Source organism: Durio zibethinus, chromosome 13 (assembly GCF_047325235.1).
Source record: "Durio zibethinus cultivar Kanyao isolate XHJ-2024 chromosome 13, ASM4732523v1, whole genome shotgun sequence".
Taxonomy (NCBI): Eukaryota; Viridiplantae; Streptophyta; class Magnoliopsida; order Malvales; family Malvaceae; genus Durio; species Durio zibethinus.
In genome coordinates, this window is record NC_143174.1 from 327,733 (window position 1) to 350,127 (window position 22,395).

Below are 22,395 nucleotides of genomic sequence, written 5' to 3' on the forward strand. Positions count from 1 at the left end.
ATAAGAATTAATTTAATAACAAAAGAATTGACAATAATATAAATACCAAAATAACAAAAAGATTATTAAATTTTAAATATAACATTACAAATTAATAAATAACAATATTAAAATATAATATTTAATTATAATTATTTTTCATCTAACTTATATAAAAAAATTTACTAAAATTTTTCATCTAAAATCCCTATATATATCATATTAAATTATTAATCTCTTAATTTTTTCAATTATAAAATCTCAATCTCTCTAACTAAATTTTATCTAAAAAATTTTTAAAAACTATAAATTTTTAAATTTATATTTTAATAAAATTAATTATAAAATTAAATAAAAACCACCCATCCCACCACACCCCATTCTAAGACAAGACTCCAGCAACACCCCCCGCCCCCAAATTTCACCCACTCCATGATTCTCTCTCCAACAACCCCCCAAGTTTCCCCCTGGTTACCAAAATTCCTTCTTTTCAAACTTTTTTATGACGTTGCCTCGGGTTTCCCTCAAATCAACTCAATTAACCTTATTCAAGTCTTCTTCTTCTCTTTTTTTTTTTTTTTGCATCATTCGCTTTCTCTTGCATATTCTCATTTTTCTCACTCAGATTCTCACAAACAACAAAGATCAACATTATTCTACAAAAATTTTACAAAAAAATAGGTAATTTAATTTTTTTCTTACCTTCTTTGATTTTGATTGTTGATTGAGAATTTGAGGTTGATTTGAATTTAGGTAGTTGCTGATTTAATGGTTGATACTATTTTTTAACTTTTTTTATATTGATTTTGAAACTGAGAATATAAGACTGAGTTATCTTTTGGCTTTTGTTTTTACTTTTGCTTTTGTAGTCTCAATTGTTTTATTCTGATTTTTAGGAATCTTAATAGATTGTGTTGAAAGTTTATTTTTTTTTAATTTATACTGATAATGAAAAAATGAGATAGCGGCAATAACAGATCATTATTACCGTTATTTCCTATTACACCATTTTCAACTGTCGTTATATATTATTTTGAATGTAATTAAATTTCTCAATCGTATTTTTCACAATAATGATAACGGGTGGTGACGTTACCATATTTTCATGACAGCTATTCCGCTATAGTATTACTATTTGAATCAATGCTCTGGCTCCATCACCAATGTCAGAGTTTGAACATGTCCTAGAATATGCCCTGTTCGGAAAAAACGAACTCGGCAGACTCCTTGGTTGCGGCACATTCGCCAAGGTTTATCATGCCAGAAACGTCCGCACCGGGCAGAGCGTGGCCGTTAAGGTCATAAACAAAAAGAAGCTGTCCAGCAACAGCTTGATGTCCAACATCAAGCGTGAGATCTCTATTATGAGTCGCTTGAACCACCATTACATCGTCAAACTCTACGAGGTTTTGGCCACCAAAACTAAGATCCATTACGTGATGGAATTCGTCAAAGGTGGAGAATTGTTCGCTAAGGTTGCTAAAGGAAGGTTGAGCGAAGATGTCAGTCGCAAGTATTTCTAGCAGCTCATCTCGGCTGTCTGCTACTGCCACTCCCGCGGGGCATTCTACCGTGATTTGAAACCTGAAAACCTCCACGTTGACGAGACAGGAATTTGAAGGTTTCGGATTTTGGTCTCAGCGCCGTTACCGATCAGATCTTTACCGACGGACTGTTGCACACCTTGTGCGGGACCCCAGCTTACGTGGCACCAGAGATCTTGACAGAAAAAGGATAGGATGGTGCTAAAGAGGACGTGTGGTCATGCGACGTCATCCTCTTCGTGCTTAACACGGTTTACTTGCCTTTTAATGATCCAAATCTCATGGTTATGCACAAGAAAATGTATAAAAGGCAATTAGGTGTCCCAAATGGATATCGAGCCTTCTGGACATGAATCCCGAGACAAGGATCACGATTCATGAGATCCAAAACGATCTATGGTTTAGGAAGGATTATAAGGAGCCCAAGTTCCATGAGGAGCATGCCAAGGTTGACAAGAATAAACCTTGGGTACAAGCTTGAATGCATTCGACTTGATATCATTCTCATTCGGCTTGGACTTATTCGGTTTGTTCGATAACTCGTGTGATTCTGTCAGTGACAGTGAATGCTTTGTATCAAGAGAGCCGCTTGAGAAAATGGCGGAGAACGTGGAAGAGGCTGCCAGCAACCAATATGATGCTGGTTAAATTTTAAAGATAACGGAACAAGAAAAAATATAGTAGAAGAAGGGGGAAGAAGAAGAGTAGAAGATGAATAATAGAGAGAAAGGATGCTAATTCGATTCTTTAGAATGATAGTATTCCTTTCCTCATTCTGCTTTGGAGCTAACCATCAGATAGTTGCTATGCTCCTGAATTCTAGGACGACACATAACATTCTCTTTCCTCCTTCTAAAGATCTTGACCGCTATACATAATAGATGGGCCAAGCTCAGCTTAGGCCTTACAGCAAAATAAAGTCCAAATTATAAAATAAAAAAAGGGTCCAACGATAATAAAAGTAACCCAAATCCAATTTTAAATTATTTTGGTCTACAACAGTACTCCCTCCATGGAAAGGATCCTTGTCCTCAAGGATCAAATGCAGGACACTTCTTCTACAATTCAAACAACGTCTCCCAAGTAACATCTTTTCCATTCAACCAATACTTTAGTAGCAACTCTGTTTCCTTCTTAACCATTCTTCTAGCCAAGATCTTAGCTGAATCCTTCACTATTGATCCATCATCATCCACAGCAGGTAAACTGGATTGCCCCATTAAGCTGCCAACATGTTTCTTTAACTATGAAACATGAAATGTGGGGTGGATTTTGGAAATACTAGGCAACTGTAGCTTATATGCAACCTGACCGATCTTCTCCAAAACTCTATAGGGCCTAAAATATTTGGCAGCAAGTTTGTTAGAGCTCTTGTTCTTTACTGTTTGATATCTATAAGGCTACAACTTGATATATACCAGATCTCCCACCCTAAACTCCCTATCACTCCTCTTTTTATCAGCCATGTTCTTCATCCTTGTTTGAGCTCTGGACCAGTAAAACTTTATCATTTTGATTACAAACTCTCTGGCTTGTAAGCTCCCATCTACTGTCTTTACAACTGAATCTCCTGCTAAGTATAGCAAATGTAGTGGAAGAGGTTGCCAGTACACCACCTCATAAAGAGTGGAGTTGATAGCTGAATGACGGCTAGTGTTATACCAGCAATCTGCCAAGGATAACCACCTAGTCCATTCCCTAGGAGTTTCACTCACCTTGCATCTCAAGTATGTTTCCAAGCATCAATTTACAACTTCTGTTTGTCCATCAGACTGGGGATGATAAGCAGAAGATATGTTAAGAGTAGTCCTGTGTCTCTTGAAGAGCTCTTGCCAGAATTTACTCATGAAGAATTTATCACTATCAGAAACAATAGAGCTAGGCATACCAAGTAGCTTGTAGATGTGATCCATAAACAACTATGCTATTGTCAAAGTAGAGAAAGGGTAGGAAATAGCCATAAAGTGGGGATTTTTGCTCAATCTATCTACCACCACAAATATTGTATCCTTACCATGTGGCTTGGGTAGTCTCTATAAAATCCATAGAGATGTGCCAAATCCTCTCAAGAATAGGCAGTAGTTGTAAACAACTTGGAGAGGCTGAATTATCATACTTGCAGTGCTGACAAACATTGCATTCCTGGACCATTCTTCTCACATCTTTCTTGTGTCCTTTCCAATACAGAACACTAGTAATCTTTTCCATAGTGACATATACTCCGAAGTGACCACCAGTCGAGCTATCATGATAATACTGCAAAAGTTCTTGTCTCAGTGCTGGTATCATCCCCACTACCAATTTACCTTTTCTCCTTAGTCGACCTCCATGCCATGTGTATTTAGAATTGGGATTCATGTTGAATTGTAGCTCCTTGATCAACTGTTGCAACCTTGGATCTTGATTCCAAGAAGCTTGAATTCTTCCCAGCAAATCAATACCTAAGTAGTTATGGCCATCAGCTGCGCTGACTTACTCTCAGATTTTTCGGATAAGGCATCAGCTACTGTGTTGAATGCACTCTTCCTATAAACAACCTCGTAATTATAACCCATCATCTTGGCAATCCAAAGCCGTTGTGCAGGAGTGGTTGCCTGTTTGGTAAGAAGGAATTTTAAACTTTGATGATCTATCTTTATAATGAAATGCCTCCTTGATAAATAGGCATTCCATTTTTTTACTGCCATAAGAACAGCCATCATCTCCTTTTCATACACTGACAGAATTTGATGTCTAGGTGACAAAGCCTTACTAAAATAGGCTATAGGTATTTTTCTTTAGTCAATACAGCCCTTACACCCGACCCTGAAGCATCAGTCTCCACCATGAACTCCTTGTTAAAATGGGGCAGAGCTAATACTGGGGCAGCAGTCATGTGGCAACCTGCAACTTCTTGAAAGATTCCTTAGCTTGCTCATTCCAGTTGAAGGCATCTTTCTTGAGTAAAATCTGTGAATAAACCTTCTGTAATATGAGGCTAAGAAACCCTCTTAGCTCTTTTACATTGCGAGGCTAAGGCCATTCCTATACACTTAAAACTTTCTATTTATCCATCTCAACTCCTTTAGCAGAAATCACATGTCCAAGATACTCTACCTCTGTTGCACCAAAAACACATTTGCTTTTCTTAAGGAACAACCTGCTAGCTTTAAGAACCTCAAATACCTGCCTCATGTGAGCTACATGACTACACATATCAGTAGAATAAATGAGAATATCATCAAAGAATACTAATACAAATCTCTATTCAAGTATGCGTTAAAAAGAGAGTTCATCAGACTTTGAAAGGTTAAAGGTGCCTTAGTAAGCCCAAAGGGCATAACTAAGAACTCATAGTGCCCATCATGTGTTCTAAGAGCAATTTTATAAATGTCTGCCTCATGCATTCTAATTTGATGGTATCCTGATCTCAAATCCTATTTTGAGAAAATTTTTGTACTATTTAACTCATCCAATAATTCTTCTACTAAGGGCATAGCAAATATATCCTTAATAGTGAGTTGGTTCAACTGTCTGTAGTTAATACACAACCTTCAGGATCCATCTTTTTTCTTGATCATGATAATTGGAGAAGCAAACGAGTTGCAATTATGCCTGATAATGCCAGAGTCCAACATCTCCTTAATCAACTTCTCAATCTCATCTTTCTGCATTGCAGGATATCTATAGGGCTTAATCTTGACTGTTTGAGTCTAGTCCTTAAAAGGAATTCTACGATCATGGGACCTATGGGGAGGTAGGCCCTGGAGAGCTTCAAACAGTTCAGTATACTCCTGTATCAGCTGCTCAAAGTCACTGTTTCCCACGAATTGAACTATTGTTGTGGTGATGGCATTTAATTGAACTTGGCTGCTGGTGTTAGCAACAATGAGCATGGATGAAGTTTCTAACCAACAGACAAGGCTTGGAACAATTTAATTGCTTGTTTCTTACTGGCCATGTCCAGCATACTGGGTTGTATTGCTTGAAGTGTCCTCCAATTCCCTTGATATTGACACTGCATGGTTAAGGCAGAGAAATCCCATAATATGGGTCCCAAGGTTTTCAACCATTGTACCTCCAAGACTACGTCACAACCCTTCAGAGTCAAAACCATAAAATCAACTATAAATGCGGACTCCAAAACTGACCATTGCAATTGTTGACTTAACCCTGCAGTTTTCACCCTTTCGCCATTAGCTACAGTTACACCAACTTGATGGTTCAGTATAATATATAGTCCCAAAGCCTTGGCCATAGAAAGGTTAATGAAGTTGTGGGTATTTCCAAAGTCCACCAATATAACCAGTTTATGGTTTTTAATTACACCCTGAATTCTTATGGTTTAAAACTCAGAAGTGCCTTGTATAGCATGTAAAGAGAGTACAGGTTCCTCAATCCCATCATTCCCAATCAACAATACTTCTGGATTATCAATACAATCTGAGAACTCTTTTGTCTCATTTTTCTTCTCACTCCCTTCAATGAGTAATTGATACAACTGAGACTTCATGCATTTGTGGCCAACTGAATACTTGGCTCCACACCAATAACAAAGCCCCTTTTTCCTCCTCTCTTCCATCTCGACTGGTGTAAGTCGTTTAGCATTGGTTTTTGGGTTGTTGGAGCTATTGCTGTTGAAAATGGGTCTATTAGGTTGGTGAGTAAAAGTTTTTGTACCATTGAGATTCAAAAGGTTGGGATAAGGGGGTGCTTTTGGGGTAGGTAGTGATGGTAGAAGCTTACTGTTTTTGGTATGGTAGTTGCTGATGCTATGGAAAGATGAGTGATAAGAAGGTGTTGTAGGTAAGATATGTTTCTTATAAATTGGGTGGATGATAGATTCAATTTGTTTGGCCAAATGAAAAGCCTGATTCAAGGTTGTAGGTCTGAAAAGTCTAATAGATTGTGATATCTCTGGTTCAAGATTACTAATGAAAATGCTTAAAGCATACACATCAGGTAATTGTAAGAGATTAAATATGCCTATAAAATCTTCATGAAACTGCTCAACAGAAGAAGTTTGCTTAAGCTCTACTAGCTCAGCCATGAAGTCTTCGTACTCCTCAGAGGCGAATCTGCCCTTCATCTCTTTAATTTATTCTCCCTAATTTAAATTCTGAAATCCTCCTCAAGACTTAATATAGCACCGGTGCCACTGCAAGGCTTTCCCTTCTAGGCTCAACATTACTACTCTAACCTTAGAGTGTTCAAGGACCCTTTCAGCCTCAAAATACTGCTCTAGCTTCATTAACCAACCCTTAAAGTCATCCTCATTAAACTTAGGACAATCTAGTTTTAGCAGCTTGCAGGATTTAGAGATCAAATACTGCGACAATAAAATAAAACGTCACCCTATGTTTTTTTTTTGTGACATTAGTTTTCATCAGTTATTTATGAAAAAAAAAAGTCATTGAAAGCTATATTCATCACAAAAAAAATAAGAAAATCTGATATATTAGTGACGAAAGGTAAATGGTCACAGTATTAGCGACAAAATTATCATCACCAATAATTGTAAGATAATGTCTACTGTGACAATAAAATCAAACATCACCTTATATGTTAATTTTTATGACGTTAGTTTTCGTCAGCAATTTATAAACAAAAACGTCATTAAAGGATATGATCGTCACAAAATAAATAATAAAATCTGATATTTTAGTGACAAAAGGTAAATCGTCACAATATTGGTAACACAATTATTGTCACGAATAATTATAAAATAATATCAAACATAACAATAAAATCAAATGTCACCTTATATTTTTTTTATATGACATTAATTTTTGTCAGTTATTTATAAGGAAGAATGTCATTAAAAGTTATAATCGTTACAAAATAAATGATAAAATCTTACATATTAATGACGAAAAGTAAATCGTCATAGTATTGGTAATATAATTATTGTCACAAATGGTTGTAAGAACATTAAACGTGACAATAAAATCAAACATCACATTATGCTTTATTTTTTTGTGACATTAGTTTTCATTAGCTATTTATGAAAAAATGTCATTAAAGGTTATAATCGTCATAAGATAAATGATTAAATCTGATATATTAGTGATGAAAGATAAATCATCACAATATTGGTGACATAATTAATGTTTTCAAATCCTATATATAAAAACATTTTTTGTGGAATAATCTAATGTAGTGTTCTTGCAAATCCATCAAATATTTAAATTGATTTTTAAATGTATTATTTTCGTTAAAGTCTACCCTAATATCATATAGAAATAATATTATTTAAAAAACAAAGAGTCATAACTATGAAATAGGTGGTCATCGAAATCTTTTCTTCAAACTCTCAATTCAAATCTCGTGTCAAAGATGGTTGTGTTGGTGATGAGTTTATGTTACTTGAAACTGTAATGAATAAATAATAGCAAATATCAAAACAAACCCCAATACACACAATAAGATCAAAACTAATATTAAAAACAAACTAATCCATTTTATATATATGAAATTTTTAAATGAGGCCCTACCCTATATTAAAGAATAAATCTTGTCAAGAAATTGACAAGTAAACTTCTCAATCTACAATGTTGATACTAATCATAGGAAATAGAGAAAAGATGGGTGGTTCATGTTTAAACAAGTAATCATCATTACTTCAAGCCTATTTTTAAATCAATTCGGATAAATCATGGGAAAATTACAATTGCACCTACTTTCAAGGAGCTTTTTTCATTATCATGCTTTGATATATCTTACTTCACATGAATGATGTTTTAACATCCAAATCAAGACAAAAAGATAGAAATTGTAATAATAACTTAAACAAAAATATAAACATGCAAACAAATAAAGCAAAAACACACAAACACAACACAAGTAGTCATATTAAATCAAGAATCATAAGAATCAGACAAGGGCCTTTTGATAAAGAATTTATAGATGAAGCTTTCTTTTTACAGATATAATTGTAACTTGTTAGAAGGTGAAATTTATAGTGGGACTGTGAGAGTTTTGGTAACTTTGAAATTGACAAGTAAACTTCATAAAGAAAAATCAAATGATTTTCAAAAATCAAGTAATAAAAAAAGTACAAATTCTCACTTTTGAATTAGGTATCAAAGAAAACTTACATATACAATGCTTGCAACATCACAACAACAATAGAATCAATGTACCAAAAGGCACCATTGGCTGGATATAAAATGCTTGTAACATCACAACCACAATAAAATCAAGTATATACTTGGAAATTTAGGGATGGGTACTTGGATTCTAGCAACTGCTAAAGCATTTGTCCTAGCTTCATTTTGAGCTTGAAAAAATCTAACAGTTGACTTATATTGCTAAAGTTCTTCTTGTGTTTTTTTAAGACTTTCTTCTAAGTTTATAGCACTTGTAGACGAGGTTTTAGTATTAGGTTTAGACTCATATCCAAGTCCTTTAATGTATCCTGACCTAGTTCCAAGCACTTCATCCATTATAGCATCAATAGTTTTAGGTTCTATTCCTTCTTCAGTAGGAATTGATTAGAACTCCACCATTTTCTCCTAGCATTTAATTGAAATCTTGGTTAACTCAAAGAACTATACTACAACAATAAAATTATAACTCTTAATTTGAAATTTTTTGCATAGGATGCTTGAGCTTCAGGTGTTGACTATCCTTTATGCTCTGAGTAATGAGTCACCTTAAAAAATTATATCCTATTAATTAGGTTCTTCATTATCTTTATGCTACAAAATTGTACATACAATAAAAGTGTTTGTGATAAAAAAGCATTTAAATAGAAAACAATGGTGTTGAACAATTTTTGTAACTTAAAAATTTACCATGAAAAAGCGACTAGCCCCAAAAGCCCTCAATTCTTGGTTATGGGTTAACTTGACATTTTTTCTAACTCTTACATTTATCTCACACCTCCTCTTCATTTTAAAAAAAAATGAAATAATATCAATATATTGATGTTTAATATTTGAGCAGAATTAATAATTGTTATATAATTGCCTTAAACAGTTAAACATAATTGTTAATCTAATATCAAAGCATGAAAACTTAAGAAAATATTAAGAAAAAAAAATTACCATATGTCAATTAAACATAAATATAAATAAGAAAATAACCTGGTATTCAAGATCACTAAACAAATTACAAAGCTCTTCCCAATTTTCTTGAGTCAAGTTATACTTCGGTGGGTTGTTTTGGCATGCCATTTTAGCATTTGGAAACATTTTAAAGTGCAAATGGAGCTTGAATCATTGATTTCTTAATAATTTCGATAAAATTGATAGGACAGATGTCTTAACATAGTCATCATCCAATTTAATTTGAAACTTTATTAAAACAAAAAATGAATTAATTGATATATTCAAAGAACATAAATTCTAAACTAACTAATAATAAGCTTTGTAAAAATATTTTGCACTTACATTAAGTCCCTTAAAGGCATGCAACTTGTCTGTATCTTTCATAGCTTTCTATTTTGTTGGGATCAAGATGAATTGTTGAGTAATTACTCTAATTTTAGAAGATAATTTAGCCAATTGAACTTTATAAACAAGTTTACCCTTAGTTGTTGATATGTCTATTACTAGCTTGTTTTTCCCTTTGATGAGTTTTTCTAGTCTCATCCCTTGAGTTTGGCCTTATACCCTTTTAGATGGCATAGAAGCTATATCTACAAAATCAATACATTAAACTAGCATGATGAATTGAAGCTTCAATTTTTTAAGAACCAATATAACTCACAACCCCATCAAGAAACAATGTAGCTTCACAAGTTATGAACCTAACCTAAAGCTTAAAACAGCTAACATGAACCAATGCAAAATCTTTAAAAAATTACAAGCACCCATAACATACTTCTAACTACTTGCTTATAGATTACGAGCAAGTTGTTAATTCTATTTCCTTTGGAATGGCTTTCATGTTTGCAAGGTAATCAAATTTACAACTAATACTATGCTATTTCAAGAAACAATAATACATTCATTAAAAATCATATTATTTAGCAAAACCCCTTGATGCATATAGCATTCTTTATGCATTTAGCAAACCAAAAATGCATATACATTGGAAGAAGTGATTTCATACCAGAACTTTTAATAGGTGAATCTTGATTAGCTTCTTGTGCTGATTCTATTGATTCATGAACTGATTGGACTTGTTTTGGTAATTCCAGTGAGTCATTAGCTAATTGAACTTGATATAGTGGTTCTAATAAAGGACGTTGCGTAGTTATTGCATTAGTTGACTAAACTCGTTGTCCAATAGTCCTTTTCCCATCTCTTTTTTAAAGTGCCATCCTAAAGTATAGACAAAAAAAGTGTAAACAACCATCTATTTGTAGTATAATAAAATTAAAAAGAAACAAAACACAATAATTAATATGCCAATTACCTTAAATTAGTTGGAACAATAATAGTCATAGGTAAAAAATTTAAACAAAGTTGGCAAACATGATTCAAAAAGTAGTTTTCTAGATAAAATAACAACCAATATATAAAACAACTATTAATGTTAGAAAAAAAAACTATATCAATGTAGTATTTATCATAATATAAGAAATAACATAAATAGTTACAACATAGGATCTATATCACTATCATATTCATCATAATCAAATTCTTCCTCTTCACTACAATCTTCAAGCTCTTTTTCACTATCTTGATCAGATTCTTCCATGGACACATAATTAAGTATTTCATTTGGTTTTTTCCATCAAATTAAACTCAATGACATCAGAAGCAATATCATCCATATCCAGTGGTATTTCATTTTCATCAATTTGTATAATCTTATCATTGTCAAACATTTCATTCTTTTGATCTATTTGATCTTCTTCCACATCAAACATTTCATCAACTTCATCATGTTATATCTTTGGAACATTATACAAGTGCCCATGATAAAACTTTTGCACTACTTTCTAATCTTTCTCTAACTTGGTATCATCCAAGTAAAGCACTTGCTTTGCTTGAATTGATAAAATAAATGGGTCATTCTCCTACTAACATTTATTAATATTGATACTTACTAACTGACCATTTTTATGAATTCTTTCTTTTTCTATCAAGGTCAAACCACTCACACCTAGACAAAATAAATTGACAATCTTTTATGTAATCTAACTGAATTATATAAGTAAAAACACCATAAAAGTCAATTTGCTCATTTTCATGATTGCCTTCAACCATCACATAACTATTCTAATTTTTTAAATGAAAAGCACTATCTTTCGTGTGATACCTCACCCCTTTAAAAATACAACCTATATACTTTTGAACACATCTATCAAGATCATAAGCTAATGAAGTAATTCATCATAAATTTATTTAGAACTTTGATCTTGCAACCATGGAACCTATCATTTAAGGAATACATGTCAACAAAAATATTATTAAAAGTATTTTAAAATGTGTATTGTTATTCAGTAAAAATAATTTACTTACATAGATTTTAAACCACAAAGGAAATTGCATTTTATGTCTTTCTTCGATAGATAATCTATTTTGCATTTCAAGCTCTATTTTATGTTTTCTATAATACAGTAAAAATAATTGAAAAAGAAGTTAGCTTACTGAACTAAAAGTTTAACTTACTTGAATAATTAGATATTGAAGATAACATACTTACTCTAAATATGGTTCAATTTCATCACAATTGTTCAATATATATCATTGAATCTTTTCAAATTCTTAATGTGACAAGACCTCATATTTCGATGCTCTAAAAGGGCGAACACTTCTTGAAAAAATAACTAACCCATTCTCATTCACTTGATTATCTCTATTATAGTTTCTCTCTTCTCGATTAAATTTTGTCTCAATCTCATAAAGATACATAGAACAAAATGTTAAGCATTCGCTAAAAGTATATGCCTCAGCTATATATCCTTTTGGATGAGCTTTATTTCGTGCATATGTCTTCAGTTTGCCTAAGAACCTATTAGTAAACAAAAAAAAAAAAATTATTAGATTTTATTATCACTTTAGACACTTTAAAAATTAAATTTGTAAAAATTTTATCTACCTTGCAATGGGATACATCCAACGATAATGCACAGTCCCTCTAAAGATGATCTCATGTGGTAAGTGTACAGCCAAATGCACTATCACATTAAAAAAGGTTGGAGAAAATTTTTTTTTCAACTTAACAAAATGAGGACAATGTCTCATTATAAATCTTTCACATCATTCTTATTTAATGTCTTACAGTATAATCTTAGAAAGAAATTGCTAAGATCATCCAGTGCTTCAAGATATTTTTTGGTACAAACTTTTTAATAGTAACTGAAAGTAGTCTTTGTAAAAGAATATGACAATCATGACTTTTCAATCTTGAAATATTATCATCACTTACACTGGCACATCGTGAGATGTTCGAAGCATATCTATCTAAAAACTTCACTAATTTCAGAAACTCACAAATGTCTTCCTTTCATTTTTTGATAAAGTGTAGCATGTATGAGACATTAAGTTAGAACCATCTGAGAGCTTTTTCAAGTGTAGTTCTTTCTTTATTTTCATATCCTGTAAATTTAACCTAGCACTTATTGTATCCTTTGTCTTTCCTTCAATATTCAACAGTGCTACAAAAACATTATGACAAATGTTTTTCTTAATGTGCATGATACCAAGATTATGTCGTATGTTCAGTGTTTGCTAATAAGGCAACTTAAAAGAGATATTTTTTTTAGTTCAATTCAATTCTTCGAGAGTTTGTTTTCTCTTCTTTTTGTTTGGATGCTTTCCCAAATTGACATCTTTCGTAACCTCTAATTGTTCTAACAACTCACTCTTAGATAACTCCTTAAGCATTGGCCTATTTTCTGTCTTACCATCAAATATTTTACTTTTTCATCAAATATGATTAGAAGGCAAATAGCGATAGTGATACATATAACAAATTTTATTTCTCAACTTTCGCAAAGGTGCATCATCATTACAAATTGGACATTTCAAATACTCATTTGTACTCTAACCTAACAAATCTCCTTAAGCCAAAAAGTCATTTATAGTCCATAAAACTATAGCATGTATTTGAAAATATTCCTTATTGTAAGCATCATGAGTCCTCAACCCATTTTTCCATAGATCTTTCAACTCATCTATCAATGGTCTCAAGTATATATCAATGTCTTTTCCTAGTGAATTTCATCTAAAAATAAGTAATGACATCATCATGAAAGGCTTCTTCATACATTTTCAAGGTGAAAGATTATAAGGCATAACCACAATAGGCCACATACTTAGGTAGAGCTCATGAGCTCAAAAGGGTTAAAGCCATCAGTTGCTAGGTCAAGTCTAACATTTTGTACATCATGTGCAAACCAAACATTCTTTTTGTTAAATTTTTTCCAAGCATCCCCATTTGCTAGATGTTTCAGTGTATAATCATTAACACACTTTTCCTTATGCTGTCGTATATTTGTTGTTGTTTTCTTAGACATAAACAATCTTTGAAGTCTTGGTTTGGAGGAAAAATAATGCAAGACTTTTCAAAAAATTTGCTTATCAACAACCTTTCACCTTGACGTTCTACAAGTAGAACAACTTTGTTTATCTTAAAACTCCTCTCAAAATAGAGTACAATCATATTTACATACATGAATTGGCACACAATTAAGTCATAGGTCTCTCAAAGTTCTTGGTGCTTCATAGTACGACGAAAGAATTATACCAGTAGGAAAAACCACTCTTAATAGTTCCAATATCGTATTTATTACCTTGTTGCTCATTTGGCAATAAATCTTTATGTGCAACAATTTTACAATAAACTCCAACCTAAACATGTTGGTGTATTCTAGCAATAGTCCACATTGTGCCTCATTCAAAAGTTTGTTGAATTTTTCAACATCTTTCTCACCCAGATTAGAGTTAAAACTATGATCATCTGTATCCACTCTAAAAAATACATCTTTTAATAGATCATTCATACCATTATCCAAAGGTTCATCATTAACAATTGTTTTTTCATAGAAACTAGTACTCCCAATAGATTGATTACCAAAAGTTGGCATTGTGAAATTAGATTGCTCACCATGATAAATTCACTTGATGTAGCTTTGTGATATACCTTTCAAAAACAAATGATCTTCTACCTCATTTTGGCTTCTAATAAATACAGTAAAGCAAACTCGACAAAGACAATGAATTTTACATTCAACTCCTATATTGGTATGTACAAATTCCATAAAAGTTAAACTCCAACAACATATTTGTTAGAATACTTAGACTCTATCATCCAACTTTTATCCATGTTAATCATATGTTCTTAAAGAATTTGAACACCAAACAAAATTACTTTATGAAATTAGGTAACACAAAAATCTAGACACAAAGCATGTTAAACAATCATAATAATTCAATCTAAACCAAGTATGATATAATTCAATCAGAATAACTGTATATATAATGTGCCCTAAATATTATTGAAATATTCATATTCTCTAAACATGCACATAAAAGGGATTAAGGTTCATTTAATATATATATATATGCTCTGATAGAACCTAAGGCTAGTGCATCACATAAAGATTTTGTTAGCAATTGACAAGAAATAATGCAACTCAAAACTATATTAAACTTCTTACATGCTTTTGTTTTTGACAATCTTCAACTGGTCGAAGCCAAAAAGAGAACTTTTTTTTTACAATCTCTGTAATAGAATAACATGTTGCAAAATATCAAATATTACAAACAATAAGTACAGGTAGAATTAGAATTGAGAAATGAAGGCAACATAAGCAGCATAGTCCTTTGAGCTCTGTTGTTACAATGAGAAACACAATGACATCTGGCCACTGCATATTCAAAGAACCACACAAACATAATTTCAATTCAAAGACCCAAGATGTAATTAATTATGGTTACCACAAATTAGAGAGTTTTATCATGAAAAGAATTCAAAAACTATGTTTCTTTGTCCTTTTTGTTATAACTTTAAGACTGTAACATGATTTGATTCCTTTATATAATAAAAGAAATCTACCTTTACTATTCCAACTATAGCACTTGTAAAAAATGGATTTCAAAAATAGGTTTGCTTCAGTCCTTCTATTTCTATTTAAACTTTTTTTCCTGGTTAGAGTTTATTGGTATGGTGTATATATTTGGTAAAAAAATAGGCAGTATAAATCCTAAAATTTTTTGCAGTTGAAGTGAAGGAATGATTTTATTTACTTGCCTTGTAGTTGCATTTATTAGAGTTGACATGCAAATAATGTTAACTTAAGAGCATTTGTACTTGCACTGGTTGTAACCATCAGCATCTTACTTTCAACTTTTAGATATTCTGCTTAGTCTCATGGGTTTATTTTTTATATCAGCACCTTACTTTCATCTTTTATATCCTCTGCTTAGTCTCATAGGTTGTGATCATTTCTTATTTTTTCTCAAATCATATGGTGTTTCGCTCTCAAACTTAGATGTAAGCTAGAAAACTAATGCATGAACAAGTAACTGAAACATAAACCAAAAGTAAATTTAAAAAGTCATAGAATCAATGCAAAATAGCAACAAAAACTGAATAGACAAGTGTTTCATCTGGTCAATAGCAATACCTAAACCACAAATTGTAACTTTTATATAAAAAATTTTAAGAAATCAAATACTTCAAAAAAATAACATATTGAATAAATAGTTCAATGAATAGTTTCTCTAATTGTTATGTGATGTTGAAAGAAATCTCCATTCAAAGCACATTGAATAAATTGAGGGAAGAAAAAAAGGCACCTTATTTACCGTTTATTTCTCTGGGTGAAATCCGATAGACCACCGTACTTCCATCATACAACACAAACACATAGAGTTAATATGCAGTACATCATGCTAAAAGATATCTAAGAATGAGTATAAGAGTGGCTGAATTATAATATCAACAAAACGAAAATGTACCATATGCTACAAGAAAATTAAATATCATGAGATTTACATCATATGGAAAAAGATTGCCAATCATATCAACCTTGGCAAGCTAGATGGCAAAGATACAACTGAACAAACTCTGAAATTTCCAGAACCAAAATTTTGACATTTTGTGCTTAGGTAAAACTCAATCTGACATATTTCTTGTATTCTTATTTGAAGAAAAAAATTAAAAGTATTTCTATTGACCACAGATCCATTTAATCAAGGCTTGTGCACCAAGAATAATGAGTAGCCAATCAAATTTAGGATAAAGTTATATATTAGATTGATGACTTTTTAAATCATTCATGGAAGTAACAACAAAAAATGATTACTTAGAACAACTTCTCTTAAGAGTCATTTGTTTAATCTAATTACAAACCTGCTTTTATAAATCTATTTGAAATTAGTATTATTTCTTTCAGATTATCTGAAAATTGGCCACAATTAACCTTCAAGCCAGAAGGTGGCAATAAGCACACAATATGAAAAAATTACCTAAATACAACAATTATAATTATTGATATGGGAAGTAGAGGTTTAGGATACAAAATCAAAGTTGCAGTAACCCTAAAGTCACTAAGAAATAAAATACTTTACTTTTAGGGTGGCTTATACATTATGTTAAAAAAAGGTGTCCAATACACTATTAGCACTTGCAATATTAAGGCTTGCCTCTCATTTGTTTCATAAAATCTAGGATTTTTTAAGTTGTATATGTAGTAGCCCTAGGGTATATTAATACACATGACCTAATAATCCTATCATTTAAAGGCCATTTCCAGATGTTGTGGTAAAAGTCTTAGGTTCAAATGGATTTACCATTTTATGTTAAAAATGCTAATGGTAAAACCATATCCCTCTAAATGGATAGTAAGCATATTACCCTTATATCCTGTCATTTAATGATTAGACATATTATCGAATACCATATTTTGAAACCTTGATTCCTTATGTAACACACAGTTCTTTTTTATTCTAACTTCAAAACAGAAAGTTTTCATTGCAGGGACCAACAAGTATGAGAACTAGGCATTTTTTAAGGAAGAGTAAAACTTAGAACCAATCAAACAGAGCAGCCTCAAAAACTATAGTTGTATTTAGCACACTCTAAAGAAAAGAAAATTGCTATTTAAATTTTGTTCTAAAACTGATATAACAAAATGCACCATGCATGAACATGATTAACTCTTGATGACATTAGATGTTACAATTAAACTGTCAAATCACATTTTTAAGAACATGAAGTTGTAAATGAATAATAGAATATTATCGAGCTGATAAAGACATATTTTGCTAATATTCAATGAATTATCTTAAAGTAGGCAACATTTACATGATAGCCAAAGACTGCATGAAATATTACAAGTGGTAAATAAACATTACCTCATTAAAGCTCAAACTAGGACTATGAGTTTACAGTTGCTATGCAATAAAAACAATGTTTCAACATTTTGATATTGAAATAAATGAATTATATGAAGTTCATGATGCTATTTCATACACTTGAAGCCATCTTACACTATGGTACATAGTTCACCTTAATAAAGCATATGATCTGACACTAGAGACATGAGTCAGCTTGTCAATTTTCTACCAGTAAGAATATTAATCCCTAAATTAGTTAGTCTTCAAACATTATTTTATCTTGATAAAGCTTCATTATAACTAACAGTGAAAGCCATTTACAACTCATGATGGGAAATTGTGTGCTTATGCTACCATGAGGACATACATTTCTATATTCCCTCAAAAGATATGAAATTACCAGTTTAAACATTTCTATCTTTTGCAAGCCCTTCACATTTTCATCATAGTAAGTTATCAACCTGATTTTCCACAACCAAAAGGCCATATAAAAGTCACTTGCTTTTCGTATATCATTAAGCTTTTGTATTCTAGACTCTTAAGTATTTTATCCTATACCACATTTTTCCTTGTTAAAGCAACGTAGGCTATTATAAATTTGTAGCCATCATTATCATCATATCCCCATGAAACTCTTTTCAGTTAGCTTCTTCAACTTACGAAATTAGTAAGACTTGATAGAGAGAAAAACATAAATTATTTATCTTTATCATCGTTAATAAAAAGCAGAACAAAATAGAAACCAAAAAAAATAGAAATCAAACTTCTATTCCTAATTATTTCAAGTATTTTGAGCAAATGCTTAAAGTATACCTCGTTAAATTTACATTACTTTCAAATCAATCAAAAACAATAGCAAAAAAACCTTGAATGCCAAATTGCCAAACAAAAAAAATAAAGAAAATGAAGAAATCAGTGCATACAACATTGATCTTGGCCAAGATATAACTTACAACCATAATACCCAAAAACCCTACAACTTAAGATTTCTTAAACTCAACATCAAAATTTATCCCTTATTTTGATTTTCAAATAAAAATCATAAAACACAAATTCATTACATTAAAAAAAGCCTAAAATAAAATTTTAACAAAGTTTTGCTTCAATCAACATGTAAAAAATATTAAGACAAACCTAGGCTTTTAGTCGATCAACGATAGCTAAATTTGCTTCATCTAACTATGGTCGACAATGGCTTGAGAAGAGCAGGGGAGAGTGGTCTCTAGTTGACAAGGTATGGTTTCAATATCATTAACAATCGAGGACAACAAAAGATAGCAAAAGAGAGTTTGAAAGAAAGATGGGTTTGGCAAAAAAATAATCCATGAGATTGTTAGCATGTGTTTTAAAGGGAATGTGAAAAACCTAATAAAAAAATATAAAACGGTGTAGTTTGGGAGTTTTATGAGAAACTTGAATTAAAATTATTTTCTATATAAAAGTTACAATTTGTGATTCAGGAGTCATTTGCCAAAGAAATATTTGATTTCTTAAATTTTTTTATATAAAAGTTACAATTTGTCATAGTTGATTTTAAGGAAATATTTGATTTCTTTTTGTTTCTTAAAAGTTTTATATTTTAAGGAAATATTTGATTTCTTTCTAGTCTTAAACGACATTAGCTTAGTAATTAATCGACCAATTAAATATAAATCTGATTCAACCTATGATCCCATTATTACAACATTACTAGTAGCAATAAGAATTCTAATAAAATAGTCAATTATCATCTTATATATATATATATATATATATATTGATGTGCTGAAGTTTAAAAATTCCAGTTGCAATAAATTTTAAAATTTTTTATGTTAATGTTACCTAAATAAATTATACATTATAAAATTATATGAACTTGTTTATTGACAATATTTAATCTCAATAGCATTAATGTCTAAGTAAGGATGTTAATGGGTAAGATATGAATGAGCAGAGTATCATCCATTCTTAAAGGCAGTGCCTTATTAGAGCTTAAGAGGCCATGACCCCTAAAAATATTTTGAAAAAATTTTTATACATATATATATTTAAAAATAATTTTTTACTTCAAAATTTTTCTTTTAACAAAACTTTTAAATTAGAAATTTTTAAATTTTCTTTTAAAATTATAAACAAAATATGTATTTTAAAATTTTTATTATATGTAATATTTAATTCATTTTCTTTAATTATAAAATTTTCATATATGAATACATAAATAAATTATGCTTAATAAAAAAATTATATTCTTAAATAGGTATAATAATATGTATATATAAGCTAAGTCAAATAGTCACTTACAAATTATACATTAATTTGAACTTATTTGTGATGGATAAATAATGTCACCTAGAATCCAAAATTGCAAAAAAAAAAAAAAAAATCCCATCAAATTAATTTGGAGGTAAAAGTTTGTCACATTTATATTATCATCATATAACACCAAATGTGACGAAATTATAATGTCATTAATAGTTAAGTAAAATACTCAATTTGTGACAAAAATTAATAACGTCACCTAAAATTTATAAAAAAAAAAAATTCATCATAGATAAAATTTTAAATTGGTGACAAAATTATAACGTCACCTAATATAAAAAAATGTCATAAAAAATTTTTTCATTAAATAAATTTGACGGTAAAAGTTTGTGACATTTAAGTTATCGTCATATAACACCATATATTGACGTGACAAAATTGCAATGTCATTAATAGTTAACTAAAGTATTCAATTTATGATAAAAATTAATAACATCACCTAAAATCTATCAGAAAAAATTTGTCACAGATAAAATTTTAAATTAGTGACAAAATTATAACGTTGATTAAAATAAAAAATGTCACAAAAAATTTTTTTCACCAAATAAAATTGACAATAAAAATTTATGACAATTATATTATCGTCATATAATACCATAAAATAAAGATAACGAAATTGTAATGTCATTAATAGTTAACTGAAGTGTTCTATTTGTGATAAAAATTTATAACGTCACCTAAAATCTATTAGAAAAATTTTGTCACATATAAAATTTTAAATTAGTGACAAAATTTAAATATCACCTAAAATAAAAAATGTCATAAAAAAATTCTCACCAAATAAATTTGGTGGTAAAATTTGTGACATTTATATTATCGTCATATACCACCATACATTGACATAATGAAATTGCAATGTTTATTAATAGTTAACTAAAGTGTTCCATTTGTGATAAAAATTGATAACGTCACCTAAAATCTATTAGAAAAAATTTGTCATAGATAGAATTTTAAATTAGTGACAAAATTTAAATATCACCTAAAATAAAAAATGTCATAAAAAAATTCTCACCAAATAAATTTGGTGGTAAAATTTGTGACATTTATATTATCGTCATATACCACCATACATTGACATAATGAAATTGCAATGTTTATTAATAGTTAACTAAAGTGTTCAATTTATGACAAAAATTAATAACGTCACCTAAAATCTATCAGAAAAAATTTGTCATAGAGAAAATTTTAAATTGGTGATAAAATTATAATATCACCTAAAATAAAAAAATGTCACAAAAATATTTTTCACCAAATAAATTTGGTTGTAAAATTGAGGACAAGATTTTGATAACATTATCATGTTACGATTTTATATATCATCATATAAAATATCGAAACAATATAAAATGGTGACAAAGTATCTTTTTCGTCACTTATTACATACTTTATGTGACAAAATAAAATATATCATTTAGAAAAAGCATCACAAATTGTCAGATTTATTGTAGTGTAGGGGCCGGCTTAATTTCCATATACCTCGGCCTTGAGCGAAGGGCAGGGGTTAAAAGACTTAAAGGGACTAAGCCTTTAACCTTCCCTATTATCCTTCCTGTTTAGACCTTGCCAAAACGTTAAAACCTTCAACTTCAGTGTATAGTTTCTTCCTCTCACACACACACACACAAAAAAAAAAAAAAAGGAAAAGGAAGAAGTTCAAAATTATTCCAGTTTTCAGCTTGTACCTTTGAAATTTTAGATTTGTGTATGACATTGATCGACCTCCCTTGTTAATGATTTCACTGCACAAATGTGATAGTAGTTAAGATAAAATGGCAAATTAGGATGGATATATGAAATAAATATGATCTATTTCCCAAGTTTAAAATTTAATAAAAAATACTAAAAATTAAATAAAATATCATGTTTTATTTTTTAAAAATTATTTGAACAAATTTGAGTTGTACCGTTTAGTAATATGGGTGAATTTAAACAAATTTAAAACCAAATTAAATTTGAACAAATATATAAGATGTCAATATTATGGTTAGACTTTATCCGGACCTAGTCTGACTCATCTATAAACACCTCCCCTTTATTAAGTGACTGAATTAACTTTCTAAGTGTGCCAAAAAAAAATTTCTAAGTTCATCAAGAAAATGAAACAATTCCATTCTAAGTTCTAATCATAAACCACTAACCCTCGCAGCCATTTCAACTAGCTCTTACTAATTTCTTATTAATAGACACTTTAACATTCCTCTTCAGTCGTCAGCATGGTTTCCCTAATTTATCCTACTTTATAGAAGGAAGATATATGGGATAAATGATGTACATGCATATTTTCAATGGAAGTTATTTTCATATATATTCAGGTGGACCCGAAGTTCAAATAACTCAAATATGACCTATTTTTA

The 22,395-nt window shown here is 30.6% G+C and overlaps 1 pseudogene; it reads left to right on the forward strand.

The window, feature by feature from the left end:
- The first annotated feature begins 1,142 nt into the window (after window positions 1-1,142).
- On the forward strand, window positions 1,143-2,380 carry LOC111304286 (CBL-interacting serine/threonine-protein kinase 11 pseudogene; annotated as a pseudogene).
- Window positions 2,381-22,395: the final 20,015 nt, after the last annotated feature.